General features: G+C 45.4%; 1 protein-coding gene across 7 annotated transcripts in view; it reads right to left on the bottom strand.

Moving 5' to 3' along the window:
* The window catches only part of SULF2 (sulfatase 2), a 663,681-nt gene that overhangs the window by 527,015 nt on the left and 111,751 nt on the right, over positions 1-24,915 (bottom strand). For all 7 annotated transcript variants that reach the window (XM_063958903.1, XM_063958897.1, XM_063958899.1 and 4 more), the window contains one exon: positions 20,954-20,988. The gene's annotated coding sequence lies outside the window, so the exon portion shown is untranslated. The remainder of the gene's footprint in view (positions 1-20,953; positions 20,989-24,915) is intronic.

Genomic DNA, 24,915 nt, shown 5'->3' with positions numbered 1-24,915 from the left:
TAGCAGCAGCAGATGCAGCTCTTTTCTTCAGCCCATCACGCACCGCTGTGTACTGGGCTGCAGTGTGGCCATGGAGGTGCTTAAAATACTATTTTTTCAGTATTTTTTTCTAAGGGTACATGACCACACCTACTGTGATTAGGCCACGCCCCTTGAAAAGAACCTGGGCCCATCCCGGCTCTCGACTGCCCTGCTTGTTGCAGGCAAAGTGTACAGTAAGCAGGCTTCTTTGAAAATATAATGAACACTGGGGAAAAAAATCAGCACATAAAAACCCTATAGAGCAAATTAAAATTAGCAAACACTCACCTACAATAAAAAGGTTAAAGCATAGACCTACTGAAACCTTGGTTTGTGTCCAAGATATTCTGTGGTTTTTCTTTTGTACAGTGTGTTGCCATATATCCACAGGCCTATCCGCTACGTATGCTTTGGTATTCATCCTGCAAGACATCCCCTCTATTTAAGGAGTGTTTCCGGGGATACCTGGCTGGCTGAACACACAAGAAAGTGATACTGTAGCTGGAGAGGTACAACATGGAGGGATACAAAACCATAGTTATTTTTTAATTTTTTAACTCTAATAAGGGATGCAATAGATTACAGTGGGCGCAGAGCCTCTCCAGTCCAGAAACAGTTCTCCTTTATCAGCCTCCTATAGCTAATCAGCAATGCAGAGCTGGGACCCATTCTTCCTGCTACCAAGTATCCAGGGAGAAGCAGCATGTCAGACCCACAAAATGATCTAATTCTCCTTTCTCTTTGATGGCAAACAAGTCTCTTCTTCTCCCCTCTCTGACAAATTAGACTCCTTTCTTCATACTGCGAAGGTCTCGACAGGCTCTTGACAACACAGCGAGAAGCTGACCACATGAATCATTCACAGCACAGAGGCGCTCGCTCTGGAGCAGCTGCAAATAATTTAGCCCTAATCTGATACTTAACACAGCTCCAGCCGCTGAGAGCGAATACTGTATCCTCTCCAACCCAACAGAACATGTCTGAGCTTAAAAGGAAAAAAATAAATAAATTACAAGGTCAATCGAAATTAAGAATGCAAATTAGTTCCATGTAAACTACAAGATTTGCATGTTGATTGCAACATTGACATGTAAATGAGAAGACACATAAAAGGTTTGTGAATTTTGCGTTGTTCCACATCACTGAATATGTGGCTAATAAATGGATTTGATGGGGGGGGGTCAGTAGTTTGGCTTTTCCAAAGATCACTAAAGTAATTACACAGATTAAATGTTACAGTAGAAAAAAAAATAAGAATTTACTTACCGATAATTCTATTTCTCGTAGTCCGTAGTGGATGCTGGGAACTCCGTAAGGACCATGGGGAATAGCGGCTCCGCAGGAGGCTGGGCACAAAAAGAAAGCTTTAGGACTACCTGGTGTGCACTGGCTCCTCCCCCTATGACCCTCCTCCAAGCCTCAGTTAGGATACTGTGCCCGGACGAGCGTACACAATAAGGAAGGATTTTGAATCCCGGGTAAGACTCATACCAGCCACACCAATCACACCGTACAACTTGTGATATGAAACCCAGTTAACAGCATGATAACAGAGGAGCCTCTGAATAGATGGCTCACAACAAGAACCTGATTTGTTAACAATAACTATGTACAAGTATTGCAGACAATCCGCACTTGGGATGGGCGCCCAGCATCCACTACGGACTACGAGAAATAGAATTATCGGTAAGTAAATTCTTATTTTCTCTGACGTCCTAGTGGATGCTGGGAACTCCGTAAGGGCCATGGGGATTATACCAAAGCTCCCAAACGGGCGGGAGAGTGCGGATGACTGTGCAGCACCGAATGAGAGAACTCCAGGTCCTCCTCAGCCAGGGTATCAAATTCATAGAATTTTGCAAACGTGTTTGCCCCTGACCAAGTAGCTGCTCGGCAAAGTTGTAAAGCCGAGACCCCTCGGGCAGCCGCCCAAGATGAGCCCACCGTCCTTGTGGAATGGGCTTTTATTGATTTAGGCTGCGGTAATCCTACCGCAGAATGCGCCAGCTGAATAGTGCTACAAATCCAGCGCGCAATAGACTGCTTAGAAGCAGGAGCACCCAGCTTGTTGGGTGCCATCAGGATAAACAGCGAGTCAGTTTTCCTGACTCCAGCCGTCCTGGAAAAATAAAATTTTCAGAGCCCTGACTACGTCCAGCAACTTGGAATCCTCCAAGTCCCTAGTAGCCGCAGGCACCACAATAGGTTGGTTCAAGTGAAAACCTGAGACCACCTTCGGGAGAAACTGAGGACGAGTCCTCAACTCTGCCCTATCCATATAGAAAATCAGATAAGGGCTTTTACATGACAAAGCTGCCAATTCTGACACACGCCTGGCCAAGGCCAAGGCCAACAGCATGACCACTTTCCACGCGAGATACTTTAGCTCCATGGTTTTAAGTGGCTCAACCAATGCGACTTTAGGAAATCCAACACCACGTTGAGATCCAAAAAGTGCCACAGGAGGCACAAAAGGAGGCTGAATATGTAGTACTCCTTTAACCAAAGTCTGAACTTCAGGCAGTGAAGCCAGTTCTTTCTGGAAGAAAATCGACAGAGCCGAAATCTGGACCTTGATTGACCCCAATTTGAGGCCCAAACGTCACCCCTGCTTGCAGGAAGTGCAGGAATCGACATAGTTGAAATTCCTCCGTCGGGGCCTTCATGGCCTCCCACCAAGCAACAAATTTTCGCCAAACGCGGCGATAATGTCTTGCGGTGACATCCTTCCTGGCTATGATTAGGGTAGGGATGACTTCCTTCGGAATACCCTTTTCCTTTAGGATCCGGTGTTCTACCGCCATGCCGTCAAACGCAGCCGCGGTAAGTCTTGGAACAGACCAGGTCCCTGCTGCAGCAGGTCTTGTCTGAGCGGCAGAGGCCAAGGGTCCTCTGCCAGCATCTCTTGAAGTTCCGGGTACCAAGCTCTTCATGGCCAATCCGGAACCCCGAGTATGGTTTTCACTCCTCGCCTTCTTATTATTCTCAGTACCTTGGGTATGAGAGGTAGAGGAGGAGACACATAAACCGACTGGTACACCCACGGTGTCACTAGAGCGTCCCCAGCGATTGCCTGAGGGTCCCTTGACCTGGCGCAATATCTTTTCAACTTCTTGTTGAGGCGGGACGCCATCATGTCCACCCGTGGTCATTCCCAACGGTTTACCCGCATTTGGAAAACTTCTGAATGAAGTCCCCATTCTCCTGGGTGTAGGTCGCCCATCGGAGAATCCTTGTGGCTTCTGCCATCGCCATCCTGCTTCTTGTGCCGCCCTGTCTGTTTACATTGGCGACCGCCGTGATGTCGTCTGATTGGATCAGTACCAGCTGGTTCTAAAGCAGGGGCCTTGCTTGGCTTAGGGCATTGTAAATGGCCCTTAGCTGCAGAATATTTATGTGAAGCGAAATCTCCTTGGAAATTTCTTCCCTGTGTGACTGCACCCCAGCCCCGAAGGCTGGCATCCGTGGTCACCAGGACCCAGTCCTGTATTCCGAATCTGCGGCCCTCTAGTAGATGAGCCCTCTGCAGCCACCACAGCAGCGACACCCTGTTTCTTGCTGACAGGGTTATCCGCTGTTGTATCTGTAGATGGGACCCGGACCATTAGTCCCACAGGTCCCAATGGAACGTTGCGTGGAGTCTTCCGAATGGAATTATGCTTCGTACGAAGCTACCATTTTTCCCAGGACTCGTGTGCATTGATGTACCGACACCTGTCCTGGTTTTAGGATGTCTCTGACTAGAGATGACAACTCCTCGGCTTTTTCCACTGGAAGAAACACTCTTTTCTGGTCTGCGGTCAGAAACATTCCCAGGAACAGAAGACGTGTCGTCGGGACCAGCTGTGACTTTGGAATATTGAGAATCCAGTCGTGCTGTTGTAGCACTTCCCGAGAGAGTGCTACCCCCACTGCCAACTGTTCTTTGGACCTCGCCTTTATCAGGAGATCGTCCAAGTACGGGATAATAAAAACTTCCTTCTTGCGAAGGAGTATCATCACTCCGGCCATTACCTAGGTAAAGACCTTCGGTGCCGTGGACAACTCCAACGGCCGCGTCTGGAACTGATAGTGACAGTCCTGTACCACATATCTGAGGTACCCCTGGTGAGGAGGGTAAATGGGGACATGCAGGTACGCATCCATGATGTCCAGGGAGACCCTGTAATCCCCCTCGTCCAGGCTCGTAATAACCGCCCTGAGCGATTCCATCTTGAACTTGAATCTTCTGATATAAAAGTTCAAGTATTTTAATTTCAAGATGGGTCTCACCGAACCGTTTCGGTACCACAACCACTGTGGAATAGTAACCCCTTCCTAGCTGAAGGAGGGGCACCTTGACAATCACTTGTTGTGATTATAGTGTTGAATATCCACCAACACCGTCTCCCTGGCAGAGGGAGGTGCCGGTAAGGCCGATTTTAGGAAACGGCGGGGGGAAGAACGTCTCAAACTCCAGCCTGTACCCCTGAGATACTACTTGAAGGACCCAGGGATCCATGTGAGAGAGCCCACTGTCCGCTGAAATATCTGAGACGGGCCCCCACCGTACCCGGGTCCGCCTGAGCAGCCCCAGCACCATGCTGTGGACCTACCGGACGCAGGGAGGACTTCTGCTCTTGGGAACTAGCTGTGTGTTGCAGCTTTTTCCTCTACCTTTGCCTCTCGGCAGAAAGGATGAGCCTCTAGCCCTCTTGCTTTTCTGGGGCCGAAAGGACTGTACTTGATGATACGGTGCTTTCTTTTGTTGTGGGGTAGCCTGTGGCAAAAAAATCGATTTCCCAGCAGTAGCTGTGGAAACGAGGTCTGAAAAACCATCCCCAAACAGTTTTACCCCCTTATAGGGCAACTTCCATGTGCCGATTCGAGTCGGCATCGCCTAACCATTGCCAAGTCCATAACCCCCGTCTGGCGGCAATGGACCTAGCACTTATTTTTGATGCCAGCCGGCAAATATCCCTCTGTGCATCACGCATGTATAAGACCACGTCTTTTATATGCTCTATTTTCAGCAAAATATTGTCCCTATCCATAGTTATTTTCCGACAGGGAATCTGACCACGCAGCGGGAGCACTGCACATCCATGCCGAAGCAACGGCTGGTCGCAATATAATGCCCTAGTGTGTGACTATATCTTATAGGGTAACCTCATGCTTTCTATCAGCAGGTTCCTTCAGGGCGGCCGTATCCGGAGACGTTAGTGCCACCTTTTCTGATAAGCGTGTAAGCGCTGTATCTACCCTATGGGGTGTTTCCCCGCGTGACCTATCCTCTGGCGGGAAAGGGTACGCTGCCAAGAACCGTTTTAGAAATTATCAATTTCTTACCGGGGGAAGACCACTCTTCCTCACACACCTCATTTAATTTCTCAGATGCAGGAAAAACTACTAATAGTTTTCTCTCACCAAACACAATACCCTTTTATGTGGTACCTGGGGTATAATCATAAATGTGTAATACATTTTTCATTGCCTCAATCCTGTAACGGGTGGACCTATTGGGAGGGTACACCAGTCTCATCGATGTCGACACTGGAGTCAGTATCCGTGTCGACATCTGTGTCTGTTATTGAGGTAGCGGGCGATTTTAGAGCCCCCCATGACATTTGAGACGCTGGAACAGGCACAAGCTGAGTAGCCGGCTGTTCTGTGTCGTCGACCTTTTATGTAAGGAGTTGACACTTTCACGTAATCCTTCCATAAGTTCAACCACACCGGTGTCGACCCCGCAGGGGGTGACAACATATTTACAGGCATTCGCTCCGCCTCCACCTCATTATCCTCCACATACCTGTCGACACAGCCGTACCGACACACCGCACACACACAGGGAATGCTCTGATAGAGGACAGGACCCCACAAAGCCCTTTGGGGAGACAGAGGGAGAGTATGCCAGCACACACCAGGGCGCTATATATCACAGGGATAGCACCTATAAAAAAGTGTTTTCCCTTATAGCTGCATTTATATTGTATACTGCGCCTAAATTGTGCCCCCCCTCTCTTTTTAACCCTTTCTGTAGTGTATTAACTGCAGGGGAGAGCCAGGGAGCTTCCCTCCAACGGAGCTGTGAGGGAAAAATGGCGCCAGTGTGCTGAAGGAGATAGCTCCGCCCCTTTTTCGCGGACTTTTCTCCCGCATTTTTATGGATTCTGGCAGGGGTTAATGTACATCCATATAGCCCTGGGGGTTATATGTGATGTATTTTTGCCAGCCAAGGTGTTAATATTGCTGCTCAGGGCGCCCCCCCTCAGCGCCCTGCACCCATCAGTGACCGCAGTGTGAGGTGTGCATGAGGAGCAATGGCGCACAGCTGCAGTGCTGTGCGCTACCTTGATGAAGACTGATGTCTTCTGCCGCCAATTTTCCGGACCTCTTCTTGCTTCTGGCTCTGTAAGGGGGCCGGCGGCGCGGCTCTGGGACCGGACTCCGAGGCTGGGCCTGTGTTCGATCCCTCTGGAGCTAATGGTGTCCAGTAGCCTAAGAAGCCCAAGCTGGCTGCAAGCAGGCAGGTTCGCTTCTTCTCCCCTTAGTCCCTCGATGCAGTGAGCCTGTTGCCAGCAGGTCTCACTGAAAATAAAAAACCTAAAACTAACTTTTATCTAAGAAGCTCAGGAGAGCCCCCTAGATTGCACCCTGCTCGGTCGGGCACAAAAATCTAACTGAGGCTTGGAGGAGGGTCATAGGGGGAGGAGCCAGTGCACACCAGGTAGTCCTAAAGCTTTCTTTTTGTGCCCAGTCTCCTGCGGAGCCGCTATTCCCCATGGTCCTTACGGAGTTCCCAGCATCCACTAGGACGTCAGAGAAACAATAAAATATTGAAGAGCCAGAATGGGAATTTAGTGTTATATGCCTTGGACAGAGAACAGACAGACGAGGGACATGAAACAACAAAGAATTGTTTTTTTCTCAGCAGAAACCACTTTCTGGATCAGCAATCCTATATGCCACTACAGTTTCAGACTTAAGGCCCGTACACACTAGCCGAGCCCCTGCCGATGCCGATATTGGTGGCGGCGAGGACCCGGCAGGGTGTCGGCATCGGCAAGTGCATACACTTTTGCCGATGCCAGCGAGGAAGGGAGCAACTGTGGGAGGGCGCAGTGGGGGGAACGACACCCATGCTGCATCGCTGTCCTTAACGAGGACCTCCTTTGTCTGTACATGTTCAAACAAGGGAGGGGGTCGTTAACGATGTGCAGGAGCGCGCATCGTTAACACTGAGTATACACACTGGACGAGACTGTCCCTTCTGAGCGAGATCTTTTACTTTCAATTCTAGTGTGTATGGGGCTTTCAATTCTTCATCCCAGTGACCAGAGGGTGTAATCTCAATGCTGGAATAAACTAAGGACAATGAAGAAGAGTTGATGTGTAACTTACTATAGCTATATTATTAAGTCTCTGTTGCATCAATAATGTAAACATAATGTTTGTGGCTGGACAATGTTTATAGACCAGAATAAAAGAACATTTGTGTGCGAATGTGAGAAAGTAAAAGCATCCCTTAAAAAGGAGCCTCAACTTTGTTAAAGTTAAGACTTAATTATCAATTAACCCCCTCCCCCCCCCCCCCTTGAAAAAATGCTTTATGCGACTATTTAACATAAGACCTTGAGGGGCCCAGCAAAAAACAAAAGGAAGCATACAGCAGTATTCTCTGGTTTTATGGAGGTCCTGTAACCTTGGTAACAGATTCTCTATTGTTATCAATAGGCAATTTGAAACCTGTAGACAAAAATAGGCCAAATAAAACTTGTTCACCTACAGGGTATGATACTGTAGGTTATATACCAGGGGCGAAAATGTTATATTTCAGAGACTCAACAAACTTGGTCTACACAAGAGTTCATGTTAATACAAAAGCAATGAGAATGCATTCCAGGACAGATCATCACATAAAAATGATGTAGGCCTGTGAGTAGCGATCCCACAAGGAGCTGGATTCTGATTTGCAAGCAAAGAAAAAAAGCAAGCAACTGGACAAAACCATGTTGCAATACAAGTGGGGCAGCTGTGGGACCTGGGTTATTTTTCAGGGGCCCCTTTCACAGTGATCCGTGACCCGGGTTATCCCGGCAATAAACCGGGTTGAAGAGACAGTGTGAAAGGGGTATTAGATAAGCTCCTTTCCTATAATAGGAGGGGGGAGGTGGAGAAAAAAAAAAAAGCCCTGCTTATCACTGAAACAGGGCTTTTCACTTCTTCATGAATCGAGTCCTTAATGCCCATGGAGGCATTTTCGAAGGAGTGGGATCTTGTAATCTGTCCACCGCCGAGGAATTTCGGAAATTGACACTGATTGTTTTGTAAGGAAAGCAAAAAAGCAAGCAACTGAGCAAATCCATGTTGCACTGCAGGTGGGGCAGATGTAACGTGCAGAGAGAGTAAGGTTTGGGTGGGGTATGTTCAAACTGAAATTTAAATTGCAGTGTAAAAATAAAGTTGTCTACCATTTGTGGGCTACATGCAAAAGCAGACAGAATTTACCTTGCACAGAAAAAAATATTAAATGTATTTGCTCCCCTTGTATGGCAACATGATTTATTCCAGATACAAAGTTACTTGTTTTTTTAACTTAATTTACAAATCTGAATAAGGCCCCAAATCCCGCACAGGGATGCAAAGAAACACCAAATAACAGAGCCATATTTGAAAGGACAGCGTGCACCACAAATAAGAAGGGGGGGGGAGGGGGTTGGCTTTGTAGGGGAAGGGCGTGGCCACAGAATAGTACCAATTCACATTACACAGCACAGTTGTGTCCGTTATTCCAATTATACCACACAGGAGTGCCCCTTTATACACGTTATGCCAGACAGCAGAGTTCCTTATACACATTATGCCACCAGGTAGAGCCCCTTAAACACATTAAGCCACAGCAAAGCCCCTTTTCCTCATTCCTCCTGCTCATCATCATCATTCCTCGTCATCATCATTCCTCACCATCATAATCATTCCTCCATCTCCTCATCTTTATCTCAGCTCCCCCATCCCCACCCCGCCCAGAGAGCTGTGGTGCTGCTAACCTCATTCCTCTTCTGTCAGCATTTGCTTTGCTGCCTCTTTTCCTGACTCCTGCTTAGTGTTCTGTCACTGTGTGCTGTCCACTCCAATGCCTTGGTGCAGGCCACAGTGGGAATGGACTGGGAGAGAAGTCACAATGACTCTCCCAGTCCAAAGAGACACTGCAGGAGATGGGGCGGTAGAAAGGGGGAAGCAGCTACACGCTCCTCGCTGCAATGTGTAATAGTAGTGGTGCGCCAAGCAGACATGGAGCTGAGCACACTGCTACTATTATACATTGCAGTTGGCGGTACACAGACAAAGGTGATCACGGATATAAGCGCTCTGTGGCAGTGCACCGGCCGCACCACCCTTGTTACGGCCCTGCCAAATAGCTGAATAAGCTGGCAGTGCACTTTCTACACCCCAGCAGACTGATACTTGCTGTTTTAATTAACAACAATGAAAAGTGTGATTTTTATGTGTCATTCACTACATGAGGTCACAATAATATATGCATTGCATTTACTTTAGGAGCCAATCCATATACCGCATCTAAAAAGATGAAAAGCAATACAAAATTCCTAGGGAGTAGGTCCTTGTAATCCAACAGTTATCCGTCCTCAGTAAGCATGGCATGAAAGGATTTGTTATTACTATGGCACCGCAGTACAGGAAAATGCCATTTCTGGATCAGTTCTTATACAAGGAAAAGTAAATAAATGCAAACTGTGTTCCTCTCTTCTCTCACATGTCAGGTTATAGAGAAAGGGGTGAGTTCTAACATATGGGGCTGTGGTGCTTTAATGGCCTGACTGTAACATAAAGCAGACGCACCTGGTACATGCACGTCCTACAATGGCTGAAAAGTCACAGGCTACATACCTCTAAAACAAAGAATTGGGAATTGGCAGGCATGTAACCAAATGTAATTTCCCATCTCTGAGCATACAGTAGATACATGCATCACACATTCTATTTCATGTCAGATATCCTCTAGCTGCTGGTATGAATAATCAGTCACTGTTTCTTTCATCTCATGAAATGTGCCAATGCATTCAGACTCCTACTTTCTCTTACGAAAAAAAAAAAAAAAAAAAAAATATGTATTAGGTTTAAATTCTCTTCATTTGTGCCACTAGGTTATATTGTATGGAATGAGGCTTTTCAAATATAGATGGGATAATTCTCTTTTGCACATAAAAAATGAAAAAAGGTCAGATTTTTCACTTATGCATATGATCCTTTGACCCCACAACTAAACACCAATGGACATTTTGCAGGGAGTGAGAGGGATGGTACGGAGATGTAAATTGTGGTGTGGGGGTGAAGTTGAGGCTGTTTTGGGGGCCTAGAGGCTTCTGGACCAGCCCCGACATGAAGCGGGCAAAGAGGGCAGTTACATGATGAGGGGCGATCAATAATGTTGTGCCTAGGGGTGACCTGACTGCTAAATTCACCCCTGACCTCTACACTGTAGTACCCCGGAGTGGGTAAGAGCTGCATATGTATTGCTATGAGGAGGAAGAGCAGTCCCCCTATGCATGAAAGCACCCAGCAGCCATTATATTGGGGTCACTCTTGGAGCAGTGTGGCTCCTATCCCTGTAGGAGAGGGGGTGGGCTGCAGATGAGAGTACACTGCAGACAGTGTCCGAGCTGCATTGGAGGAGTCTGTATACTGCTGCCCCTTGTAAAGCAGAAGGGGTACAGATGTGTGTGTGACTAAATATGGCTGCCAATTAGGGAACACAGATAGGCAGACTGGGTGTGAGACATTCTGTAAATTGCATGCAGAAATTAAAAGAAAGGCAGAATGTATTATCACACGAGGGAGGATTAATGCACTTTCATAAGGTGTGTGCTCCATTAAAGATAAACAAAAATGAGAGCAGTGAGAAATGTGTTGGAGAACTAAAGGCATCAGCGAGGAAAGTGGACCTATATGTGTAAGGTGCAAAACATTTATTGTAACTGTGCTTTAAGACGGTGCTGGTGGAGAATTGTGTGCTGTAAAGCAACAATATTCCTTGAAATTGCTGTACACCATCTACATTGTCAAGTATTTGAGCAGAAGGTAGAAAAGAAGCTTGCTCTAATTATATTCATGAGTATATTGTTACAAGAGAAGGCTGGTGCCCAAATTATTTCATTGGGAGCTGTTGCTGCATCACTGTGTATCCCTGTTTTCATAACTGGGGCAGGATGCGTCCTCGCTGCCCGGGTCAAGTGATCACATACTGGGTTTGGGTGTCACGGGACCTGATCAATAGGGGATTCCCTCTTACCATCAGTAATCGCCTGTTACCGACTCTACCCACTGTGCAGTGGGCGGGTATATTGCTGTCACCACCAGGCCCTACCACTGGCCCTGGAGCCACTTTGCTGTTGTCTTTTCATGGACACACTACTGCCACACCACCTGACTGGTGTCGATTGACCCCCACTGGTCACTGGCCTGGACCAGACCCTGTACGGCACTTTGCTGGGGGCGGAGCTTGGAGCAACTGACCTCAAACCAGAACAGGCGGAGAATGGGACTGCGTATATCTCAGTCCTGTTAGTCGCAATGAAAGGCATCGTCTTGAAGGCAAGATATTTATTGCTCAAATAGTCTTAAAAAAGAATCTTTCCCTTTTGCATGGGGGATACAGCATACAGATGTTAACAACAGTTCAACCTTTTTGATGTCACCAAGTATACACGTGCATTTTTCCCTTAAAAATACATTCAAACACATCTTAAATATAAATACATTTAAACATGTAATCCTACAACTGTGCACAGAGCACTACATATATCATGTTAAACATATTATTAAAATAAGCATTTACTTACCAATAATTCTATTTCTCGTAGTCCGTAGTGGATGCTGGGGACTCCGTCAGGACCATGGGGTTTAGCGGCTCCGCAGGAGACAGGGCACAATAATAAAAGCTTTAGGATCAGGTGGTGTGCACTGGCTCCTCCCCCTATGACCCTCCTCCAAGCCTCAGTTAGGATACTGTGCCCGGACGAGCGTGCATAATAAGGAAGGATATTGAATCCCGGGTAAGACTCATACCAGCCACACCAATCACACCGTACAACCTGTGATCTGAACCCAGTTAACAGTATGATAACAACGAAGGAGCCTCTGAAAAGATGGCTCACAACAAGAATAACCCGATTTTTGTAACAATAACTATGTACAAGTATTGCAGACAATCCGCACTTGGGATGGGCGCCCAGCATCCACTACGGACTACGAGAAATAGAATTATCGGTAAGTAAATTCTTATTTTCTCTAACGTCCTAAGTGGATGCTGGGGACTCCGTCAGGACCATGGGGATTATACCAAAGCTCCCAAACGGGCGGGAGAGTGCGGATGACTCTGCAGCACCGAATGAGAGAACTCCAGGTCCTCCTCAGTCAGGGTGTGCCCCTGACCAAGTAGCAGCTCGGCAAAGTTGTAAAGCCGAGACCCCTCGGGCAGCCGCCCAAGATGAGCCCACTTCCTTGTGGAATGGGCTTTTACTGATTTTGGCTGTGGCAAGCCTGCCACAGAATGTGCAAGCTGAATTGTACTACAAATCCAGCGAGCAATCGTCTGCTTAGAAGCAGGAACACCCATCTTGTTGGGTGCATACAGGCTAAACAGCGAGTCAGATTTTCTGACTCCAGTCGTCCTGGAAACATATATTTTCAGGGCCCTGACAACGTCAAGTAACTTGGAGTCCTCCAAGTCCCTAGTAGCCGCAGGTACCACAATAGGTTGGTTCATGTGAAAAACAGAAAACACCTTAAGGAGAAATTGAGGACGAGTCCTCAATTCTGCCCTGTCAGAATGAAAAATTAAGTAAGGGCTTTTATATGATAAAGCCGCCCATTCTGACACACGCCTGGCTGAAGCCAGGGCTAATAGAATCTTCACCTTCCATGTGAAATATTTTCATTCCACAGTGGTGAGTGAATCAAACCAATGTGACTTTAGAAAACTCAAAACAACATTGAGATCCCAAGGTGCCACTGGGGGCACAAAAGGAGGCTGTATATGCAGTACCCCTTTTACAAACGTCTGAACTTCAGGCACTGAAGCCAGTTCTTTCTGGAAGAAATTCGACAGGGTCGAAATTTGAACCTTAATGGACCCTAATTTTAGGCCCATAGACAGTCCTGTTTTCAGGAAATGTAGGAAACGACCCAGTTGGAATTCCTCTGTAGGGACCTTCTTGGCCTCACACCACGCAACATATTTTCGCCAAATGCGGTGAAAATGTTTTGCGGTTACATCCTTCCTGGCTTCGACCAGGGTAGGGATGACTTCAACTGGAATGCCCTTTCAGGATCTGGCGTTCAACTGCCATGCCGTCAAACGCAGCCGCGGTAAGTCTTGGAACAGACAAGGCCCCTGCTGGAGCAGGTCCTCTCTTAAAGGTAGAGGCCCCGGTTCTTCCGTGAGCATCTCTTGAAGTTCCGGGTACCAAGTCCTTCTTGACCCATCCGGAACCACGAGTATCGTTCTTACTCATCTCCTTCTTATGATTCTCAGTACTTTTGGTATGAGATGCATAGGAGGGAACACATACCCTGACTTATACACCCACAGTGTTACCAGAGCGTCCACCGCTATTGCCTGAGGGTCCCTTGACCTGGCGCAATATCTGTCTAGTTTTTTGTTCAGGCGGGACGCCATCATGTCCACCTTTGGTTTTTCCCAACGGTTTACAATCATGTGGAAGACTTCCCGCTGAAGTCCCCACTCTCCCGGGTGGAGGTTATGCCTGCTGAGGAAGTCTGCTTCCCAGTTTTCCACTCCCGGAATTAACACTGCTGAGAGTGTTATCACATGATTTTTCGCCCAGCGAAGAATCCTTGCAGTTTCTGCCATTTCCCTCCTGCTTCATGTGCCGCCCTGTCTGTTTACGTGGGCGACTGCCGTGATGTTGTCCCACTGGATCAATACCGGCTGACCTTGAAGCAGAGGTCTTGCTAAGCTTAGAGCCTTGTAAATTGCCCTTAGCTCCAGTATATTTATGTGGAGAGAAGTCTCCAGACTTGATCACACTCCCTGGAAATTTTTTCTTTGTGTGACTGCTCCCCAGCCACTCAGGCTGGCATCCGTGGTCACCAGGACCCAGTCCTGAATGTCGAATCTGCGGCCCTTTCATAGATGAGCACTCTGCAGCCACCGCAGAAGAAAACACCCTTGTCCTTGGAGACAGGGTTATCCGCTGATGCATCTGAAGATGCGATCCGGACCATTTTCCCAGCAGATTCCACTGAAAGGTTCTTGCGTGAAATCTACCGAATGGGATCGCTTTGTAAGAAACCACCATTTTTCACAGGACCCTTGTGCAATGATGCACTGATACTTTTCCTGGTTTTAGGAGGTTCCTGACTAGCTCGGATAACTCCCTGGCCTTCTTCTCCGGGAGAAAACATCCTTTTCTGGACTGTGTCCAGAATCATTCCTAGGAACATTAGACGTGTCGTCGGAAAAAGCTGCGATTTTGGAATATTTAGAATCCACTCGTGCTGTCGTAGAACTACTTGAGATAGTGCTACTCCGACTGCCAACTGTTCTCTGGACCTTGCCCTTATCAGGAAAGCGTCCATATTTCTTTTAGGAAGAATCATCATTTCGGCCATTACCATGGTAAAGACCCGGGGTGCCGTGGACAATCCAAACGGCAGCGTCTGAACTGATAGTGACAGTTCTGTACCACGAACCTGAGATACCCTTGGTGAGAAGGGCAAAATTTGGACATGTAGGTAAGCGTCCCTGATATCCAGTGACACCATATCGTCCTGGTTCGCTATCACTGCTCTGAGTGACTCCATCTTGATTTGAACCCTTGTATGTAATTGTTCAAATCTTTTAGATCTCACCGAGCCGTTTGGCTTCAGTACCACAATATAGTGTGGAATAATACCCCTTCCCTTGTTGTAGGAGGGGTACTTTGATTATCACCTGCTGGGAATACAGCCTGTGAATTTTTTCCCAATACTGCCTCCCTGTCGGAGGGAGACGTTGGTAAAGCAGACTTCAGGAACTTGTGAGGGGAAGACGTCTCGAATTTCCAATGTACACCTGGGATACTACGTGTAGGATCCAGGAGTCCACTTGCGAGTGAGCCCACTGCGTGCTGAAACTCTTGAGATGACCCCCCACCGCACCTGAGTCCGCTTGTATGGCCCCAGCGTCATGCTGCGGACTTGGCAGAAGCTGTGGAGGACTTCTGTTCCTGGGAATGGGCTGCCTGCTGCAGTCTTCTTCCCTTTCCTCTAACCCTGGGCAGATATGACTGGCCTTTTGCCCGCCTGCCTTTATGGGTACGAAAGGACTGAGACTGAAAAGACTGTGTCCTTTTCTGCTGAGATGTGACTTGGGGTAACAAAAGTGGATTTTCCAGCTGTTGCCATGGCCACCAGGTCCGATGGACCGCCCCTTTATACGGCAATACTTCCATGTGCCGTCTGGAATCTGCATCACCTGACCACTGTCGTGTCTATAAATATCGTCTGGCAGATATGGACATCACATCTACTCTTGATGCCAGAATGCAAATATCCCTCTGCGCATCTCGCATATATAGAAATGCATCCTTAAAATGCTCTATAGTCAATAAAATATTGTTCCTGTCAAGGGTATCAATATTTTCAGTCAGGAAATCCGACCAAGCCCCCCCAGCGCTGCACATCCAGGCTGAGGCGATTGCTAGTCGTAGTATAACACCAGTATGTGTGTATATACTTTTTAGGATATTTTTCAGCTTCCTATCAGCTGGCTCCTTGAGGGCGGCCGTATCTGGAGACGGTAACGCCACTTGTTTTTATAAGCGTGTGAGCGCCTTATCCACCCTAAGGTGTGTTTCCCAACTCGCCCTCACTTCTGGCGGGAAAGGGTATACCTCCAATAATTTTCTATCGGAGGAAACCCACGTATCATCACACACTTTAATTTATCTGATTCAGGAAAAACTACAAGTAGATTATTCCCACCCTACATAATACCCTTATTTGTGGTACTTGTAGTATCAGAAATATGTAACACCTCCTTCATTGCCCTTAACATGTAACGTGTGGCCCTAAAGGAAAATACGTTTGTTTCTTCACCGTCGACACTGAAGTCAGTGTCCGTGTCTGTGTCTGTGTCGACCAACTGAGGTAAATGGGCGTTTTTACAAGCCCCTGACGGTGTCTGAGACGCCTGGACAGGTACTAATTTGTTTGCCGGCCGTCTCATGTCGTCAACCGACCTTGCATCGTGTTGACATTATCACGTAATTCCTAAATAAGCCATCCATTCCGGTGTCGACTCCCTAGAGAGTGACATCACCAATACAGGCAATTTGCTCCGCCTCCTCACCAACATCGTCCTCCTACATGTCGACACACACGTACCGACACACAGCACACACACAGGGAATGCTCTGATAGAGGACAGGACCCCACTAGCCCTTTGGGGAGACAGAGGGAGAGTTTGCCAGCACACACCAAAAACGCTATAATTATACAGGGACAACCCCTTATACAAGTGTTTTCCCTTATAGCATTTTCACATATGTAATCATATCGCCAAATAAGTGCCCCCCCTCTCTGTTTTAACCCTGTTTCTGTAGTGCAGTGCAGGGGAGAGCCTGGGAGCCTTCCTCACAGCAGAGCTGAGCAGGAAAATGGCGCCGTGTGCTGAGGAGAATAGGCCCCGCCCCCTAAAACGGCGGGCTCTTCTCCCGGAGTTTGTGAGATCTGGCAGGGGTTAAATACATCCATATAGCCTCAAGGGCTATATGTGATGTATTTTAGCCATAAAAAAGGTATAATACATTGCTGCCCAGGGCGCCCCCCCCAGCGCCCTGCACCCTCAGTGACCGCTGGTATGAAGTGTGCTGACAACAATGGCGCACAGCTGCAGTGCTGTGCGCTACCTTATGAAGACTGAAAGTCTTCTGCCGCCTGTTTCTGGACCTCTGGACCTCTTCAACTTCGGCATCTGCAAGGGGGGTCGGCGGCACGGCTCCGGGACGAACCCCAGGGTGAGACCTGTGTTCCGACTCCCTCTGGAGCTAATGGTGTCCAGTAGCCTAAGAAGCAAATCCAGGTGAGTTTACTTCTCTCCCCTAAGTCCCTCGTAGCAGTGAGCCTGTTGCCAGCAGGACTCACTGAAAATAAAAAACCTAACTTAAACTTTTATTCTAAGCAGCTCAGGAGAGCCACCTAGATTGCACCCTTCTCGGCCGGGCACAAAAATCTAACTGAGGCTTGGAGGAGGGTCATAGGGGGAGGAGCCAGTGCACACCACCTGATCCTAAAGCTTTTATTATTGTGCCCTGTCTCCTGCGGAGCCGCTAAACCCCATGGTCCTGACGGAGTCCCCAGCATCCACTTAGGACGTTAGAGAAACATACATTTACAGTACATGGAACCTAGTGCCGATTCGTCCAATTGAAAAAATGAGGACTGTGCAACGGGTTTATCCTGTGTGCTGGGTCTCCCGCCACAATAACGTACAATTATAAAGTCTGCATGGGCAGGATCCCCCTTTTCATGTATTGCCATTACCCCGGAGAGCTAGCCTGCGGCAATATATCCCCACATATGCACCTTGCACCACACTGATAACACTACTGGTTTATGATTTCTCGTTCTACGAGGCCAGTGACAGACAGTTCATAAAGCAAACACAGTCTGCTTCCTGGATGTCTATGCGTTCATGTTCATGTAATCCACAGTATGCTTTTCCCAATTAGGGAAATAACTGGATGTCTAAGATTATTGTGTAACTGTCCAGCTCAGTATTTTGGCTATATTACATTAATAAAAATTCAAAGCTTTTCCACTATTTTCCATGATCATCTGGGAATTATTACACCGGGCTGATTTTTAATTGCAGCTCAGCTAAATAAGCAGCTTGAATTTTCTCACTCAGTATACACAAATATAAGAGCAAAGAGGTTCATTATGAAGAATGTTTATATGTTTTAATGACCACTTATAATGGATAAAAGAAAAAGTATATTGTAAATAGGGCAGGGTGAAGAAAATGATACAGAACCCAGCAGTGTGGAGATTTGCAATGCCAGCTACAGATGGCAGTGCACCATTACCACTGGCAACTGCAAACTCTTTGTTTGCCTGCTGCAAACAGCACTCACCTAAAGGTCTAGTCAAATAGGATTTATGGGGCCCCTACATTACTGAAGAATAGGGGCAATTCCCCATTCTCTAGATGCCTGGTTCTGAGAATCGGAGAAATCCAACATGATGGAAATCCTCGATTCACCGATTCCAGCAAAAAATTTTTATCGGGATTGGTGAGTCGGGATTTTGAACATGCTGGTTTTTGCTGATTTCCTATCGGATTGCCAATCATCGTTGTCCACCGATCGGATTGGCGTCGGGGAACTGCCTGCCTGGTGTATGCCTACATAACACAGCAGTATGCAGACTTTATAATGCCATCACTCCTACTAATCATTGCATGAGCAAAGTTGGAGTTACATTCCTCTGTTGGTGCTTTAAAGGTCTTTCTTTCTTTGCCTGTTTATCAACTCCAGCTTCTTCATTCACAATTCTATATTCTTCAACTCATCGCCTTCAACTTTGTCCTTCACAACCCATTCTCCATGTCTAGGTTGCTTGGCTGGTTGTGGTGTGTCTCCAACCCTAACTAAGTGGTGCTCTCCTGTGGCAAGAAGCCAAATCTAGGAGACAGCAATAACGATGATCTTGTGTGACATCAAAAGGAATGGCTTCCAATTGTTAGGTGTAAGAAGCACCTAAGGGGACTCAACAACCAGTAGGATGCTATATGATCCTATTCAGCTATTCGTCCAGCTTCCCTATAGTGATAAACTAAAGGCCACTCTCTATTCAAAATGTTTCTCAACTGTCTTAACCTCCAGACTGGATCTCAAGGAGAACACCCACTAAGATATGCTGGATCAAGGAAATCCTCACTATATGGCACAATGGGGGATAAATACCGCAATCCTGCATAAATCCTTAACTTTACTGCCAGTAATTAATGAAAACACATTGCTGTAGAACCTCACAGAGTCATGTCTACAATTCACTGGTCACATAGGTGATTGTTCTTACTGCCATGTTGTACAATACAGTCTAGCCAACTACAATGATTATTCTGCAGTCTAAATGACTAATCTAAAAACAAGAACATCTGCAATTTGGACTGATGGAAAGAGAAGGACCAGACTGTTAAAGGCACAGCCAAAAAGCATCTTTAGTGCTGTTGGGAAACTGAATTTGTGCTGGTGCATGTGTGTGAAAAGCTGGTTGGTAGTAGGGAGCATTTGGGACTAAATCTAGAGGTCAGGGTGGAATGTGAGAGCAAAGCAGACAGGTTGATGGGTTTGTCAAAAAGTTGTCAGATAGGGGGTATGTGAAAGATAAACTGGTTGGCACGGGTGCATGTGAGTGTAAAGCAGATTGCCAAGGGGTGCGTGTGAGGATAAATCTGGGGCATGAGGCATATGAGGGGAAAAAGGTGGAGATTTTTATGCTTTGATAATTTTTTCTCTCTCTGATTTCAAATACACACTTTTGGTCTGATTTAGAGTTGACGATGGTTCTAGAGATTTTTAGAAACTGCACCTCAGTAGCATCCCCAACATAATTGAATGGGTCTAACTGGGTGGCAACAGGGTTTCTGCATGTAACATAAGTAGCGCATGACAGTGTCATGGTTGTGTTGGCAGTGAGTATGTGCAGACATCATTCTAATTTCAGATGGAGCTCATGCACCAAGGAAATGGTGTGTGAAATTAAAAAGTGTCTTTTGTTAAAAGTTTTATTTGTTTTGTTTCAATTTCTTGCATCAGGAAAATCCTGCCTTTGCCCCTAGACAGCAGTGGAGCCTTGACAATGTTCTGATTCAGACAGCAGTATTTTTGAACTGCAGTTTTGTCAACCGGCCAGGAGAAGATACATTTTTTTTTTTAGTTTGCAATATTCAAGTCAGTACAGGGTTTTCAAGTGGACATTTGGGCGAGGAGGAGCGGTAGGCTGAGTGTCTAGGCCGCTGTGTAACCTCGTTTCTGTAGACAATGTAAAAAATAGTTGAACAAACAAACTATATTCTTGTGATGGCACAACTGTGTAACTACAGTAACATCTCAGAGAAGGACCGAGATCTAACAGCATGGCTGTTTACTGAAGTTTAGGCTCACCGCCACCAACAAAATCTGAACATAATCAAATGCAAATTAACAATTAATAAAATTAAATGTTAATTCTATATCTATCTGTCTTCCTGTTATGGTCCACTCACTTCAATGGTTTATCACATCATTGATTACACTTCATCATTTGACTTATATAACAACTGAGATAGAAACTAAAATTATGTAAGAGTCTTGCCGAGTGATTTGTAGAATTTACATCCTGTAGAGTTAATTACGTCTGATTTTCTTTGCATTTCAGTAACTTTCTGTATGCTCATTATTTCTGCATTCTAACATAATTTAACAAGAAACATAAATTATTTAAATAGAATAACAAAGAACGCACACAAGAAAGAGACTGAAAAAGTAAGATATTTCCGAAAATCAGACCTGTTACGCTGCAGCAGAAGAAATGATTTGTATTTTTATTTTTTTTATTTTTTCATTTTCAAAAAATTAATTCAGCGTTTGAGGCTGGAAAAACATGTTATTAAAATGAGATTTGAGTGCAGTAAACTGTGCACAGTTGTCTCTGGAGTGTGAAATTACTAACTGGAGGAAGATTTCACAGAGGCTTAATCTCCCGGAGATACCAGAGCAGGGGAATTTCAGATACCGGCTACTTTACCAAAGCCTCCGGCCTGAGAGTCACACGGCCACTGATAATTACCAGTGTCTCAAGTATTTGTGCATTCAGTATGTATAGCAAGGATACAGACCTCACAGAGAAAAAAAGCCATAGGAAAAAAATATTTACTTACTTCCAATTACACACCAGACGTTAGGGAACTCCCAACTGCAAGATAAAAAAAGTCAATATATTAGTGACACTGCTGAATGATTTTGGTTTAAAAAGAGTGAATATGTGAGATTATAATAATAAGGCAAATATACATCATTCCTTGGTGGAGGACATACACTGAACAGTTTGCACCAGAGACAGTGGCTGAAATTGTAGTGTGAACTATCAATGACCTCTGCTCATTACCCACTCTCCTGGATTTTTCAAGTAGCCTGATCCACCCCCAGGATAGTACAGTAGTTGGATCTTTCGCATACAAACAGACCACTGGCACTTCCTAGTGAAGTGATCAGGATGGGGATGAAATACCAGCAATCACAGCTCCATATGGAAGAGGCGGGAGTCAAATTATGTGAATTGTGCAACGGATCCACGAATCACTTCATTTTTCCACAACAGGTATGAGGCCTTAACAAAAAACTGTATACACCTGGCACCACCGCCCTCAAAGTATTAGCAGCTAGTCTCGGGGATTAAGTTCCAATTCCCCCAAATTTGATAGCAGAAAAAAAGGAAATGTGAGACAGCGCTAATTACTTTGACGTCTTTTTATATATAATTAAAACACAATTTCACAATATCACATATAAATACCGGCCAGTATTCTTTAAAATATACATATACTCTAATTGACTTCCTAAAAAAAATCCATTTGCCTCCAGAAAGGATAGAGGGTTACCTCTGCAATATAACACTGCAGCTCTATTGTAGAAAATAGTGTTAGATTCAGCAGCCCTATAAAGGGATAAGCTACATTCATTTTTTTTATGAAGTCAATTAGAGTATATGTATATTTTAAAGAATACTGGCCGGTGTTTATATGTGATATTGTGAAATTGTGTTTTAATTATATATAAAAAGACGTCAAAGTAATTAGCGCTGTCTCACATTTCCTTTTTTTCAGGTATGAGGCCTTATGGCTTGTGAGCACAGCCCACCGTCCCTGAAGTGGAACAATAAAAAGTTGGCAAGTATGCATTACGGTATACTTCCCTTTATACTACTAATAATGTAACATTAACATACCCTCCAACTGTACCTTTTTGGCAGGTTAGAGTACCGTCTTTTATGGTCTGTACTGATTTTTGTCTCTCCAAACCTCCATTGAAAGTTTAGGAAAAAGGGGCGTGACCACACCCCCTTTTCGAATTTGTACCGATTTTTATGTAAGATGTTGGAGGGTATGCATTAGCAGATTACACTTCGGAGTAGCAGGTTAGGGAGAGAACAGAACAGCAGTTTGTATTAATTACTTAAACATACTGTGATTTAAAAGTGTAATGTTATTTAGAGGCCTTCCGCCTACACATACATTTGATGGCTTATACTTTATATGTCCTTCTGAAATTGTTGCTCAAAACATTGCTTTTCCTTTCCAGCTGCAGTCTGTGCTCTTCAGTAATATCTGGGTATGAGCAACTAATATGTGGCTGGGGCACAAAATCAAAATAACTGATCATACAAAGACATGGCTGAAAAGGAAATAAAACACCTCTATATTGTAATAACTGATGCGACACAACGCCACTAGCACAACATGGGGTGATAGCTCAGATTTGTGTAATACTGATAATTATAGTGAAACTTTGAGGAATATAAAGAATGATGATACAATAGGTGCATAAAATTATAGATTCAAAATGCTACAATATATAAATGAGGTATGACGTATGTACAAAGGCTGCAGATGTGTGGGATTAGTATTAGTAACATACTGTGCGGTATCAGTGTATATTATAAAGCTCATTCCTAGGTTAATATGACACAAGATTATACCAGTCAGCACTATTGTTCTGAGCAAATGGGACAAAAAACCCCATTGCTTTGCTGCAGAGACCCCTCGGGTGAAAAGACCACCACAGCTGCTCTAACAGGCCTTGACAGAACAATCTGGACTCATCAGTGGGACACTGATAACACCATACCCAAAACTCTTTTCTGAAACTAATCAGCTTAGAGGGGAAATCTACCCCTAATGCAATTATAAATTGTCCCGTTACATTGTTCCCAGATAATGTCAGCATTCCCTGCGTTGTCCACGTCTGATGTTATCCATAGGACTGGCGGCTTTCCCCTCAGAGGACCAGTTCACTAAACAGATCACGAAAAATCACGAATAGATTGTAATCCCTCTGTTTCCATTTCTACAGGCTAGCAGTTATTTACAAATGGTTTTGCAAACATTAACAGATGCAGATAAGGAATGTGGTTTGGATAATACGCTATGTCGTAGATCGGGAAGCCCCTTCTCCACTTTGCACATACATGCACATTTTCGCCCCTTCGCTTAATATAGAAACGGGTAATGTGGGGTTGATGAGTTGGAGAACAGACTTTCTAGATCTTTCAATTGAAACAATTCTGGTTGAAAATCTTAAATTAAATAAACAATTAATTTCTATCTCATATGCAGAGATACATAAAAAAATACTGCACAGATCTTACTTCACTCCTAAATAAAAATTTCTTATAGGTGATGTTCCGACTTCTTATTGCTTTAAATGTGGGAAACCAGAAGCAGATATTGTACATTGTTTGTGAACCTGCCCACAAGTATAAGTATTAGGGATGGAACTCCAAGTTTATACAAACAATACATTGAAAATTGGATTTATTGTTGATAAAACATGGGCCTTCTGGGGTATTTACCCCAAATACAAATTCTAGTAAATTAACCAAAGGTAACCGAATACTGCTTGCTCAATTAGCGGCTGCCACCAAGAAAACTCAATGTCCCAATGGCATACCTCCCAACTTTGTGTACAGGGGAAGCGGGACTATGGAGCGGCGTAACCGAGCCCACCTGGAAAAGGGGGTGTGGCCTATGTAAAGGGGCGTGATCTCACGGTAATACCGCAATTGCGAGCAACGCCCCCATTCTCCGTTACTATGGAGGCATGACCAGCACTCTTTGAGCCGCTGGCATGCTCCCTCTCCCTCATGTCTCAGTGAATAGATGCTGTGTGCGTGCGTGCGCACAACGTCTATTCACCGCTGCTCGGCTAAGCAAAGAAGTAGTGACAGGAGCCCCCTAACTGCCATCACCCACCGTGGGACACTGTGGCCCGCGGGTGGGACAGCAGGACAGTGCCAAAAAACTGTATTTTCCCGCGAAAAATCAGGACAGTTAGGAGGTATGCAATGGATCTCTCCTGATCTTATCTGTATACGATAATATCCTGTCACAGAAACAAGTTTGGGTTTGTCTCTGAAAACGGCAGGACAAGCATTCAAGGTGAGTTGCGATCCAGCCAGCTAAGCACATTTACCACAGGCAGTATACCAAACCCAAACCTAAACCTGTCAAGTGACAGGACGTTATACACCTCCACAAGTTGGTCATTAATTTCAGCTGCTGATGTGTCCTTTTAGTCACAGATATCTGATGACACTATGCACCTCAATGTTTGATAGTGTTTCCGCCAGCCCTGCATATTACAACTGATGTTGGGACAGTATGACTGATATGAGGCGCAGTCTAGAGTCTGTGAGGGGAAGCAGTGGTCTACCTGCTCTGGCCTGGTGGGAAATTAGAAATCGAAATAGAGAACATTATACATGTGAGCGCTTTTGTTACCTTACTTAATGAACCACCCTTGTATGTCACACAAGTTAATGAGAAGAAAAACACTGCATTAACACTACTGGAAAAGAAATTTGTTTACAATAAAATGGTACAAGCTACAATATAACAAACAAATATTACAGAAACGCAGAAAACAGCTGAAGTTTAGGCTCGGAGGACCATTTGATACCCCTGTACAGTTTAGGAATTAAAAGCAAACATCAGTACTTGCTATGCATTATAGCATATTTCTGCATATTGCTTTAGGTCATTAAAAAAGTAAAAGCTAAATACAGAAGTAAACAGCTGTATGTCTGACATTTACATTGCGTGTATTTAGAACTTGTGCTTCCTGT

Source organism: Pseudophryne corroboree, chromosome 3 (genome assembly GCF_028390025.1).
Source record: "Pseudophryne corroboree isolate aPseCor3 chromosome 3, aPseCor3.hap2, whole genome shotgun sequence".
NCBI classification, from domain to species: Eukaryota; Metazoa; Chordata; class Amphibia; order Anura; family Myobatrachidae; genus Pseudophryne; species Pseudophryne corroboree.
This window is presented reverse-complemented; position numbering and strand designations above follow the sequence as displayed.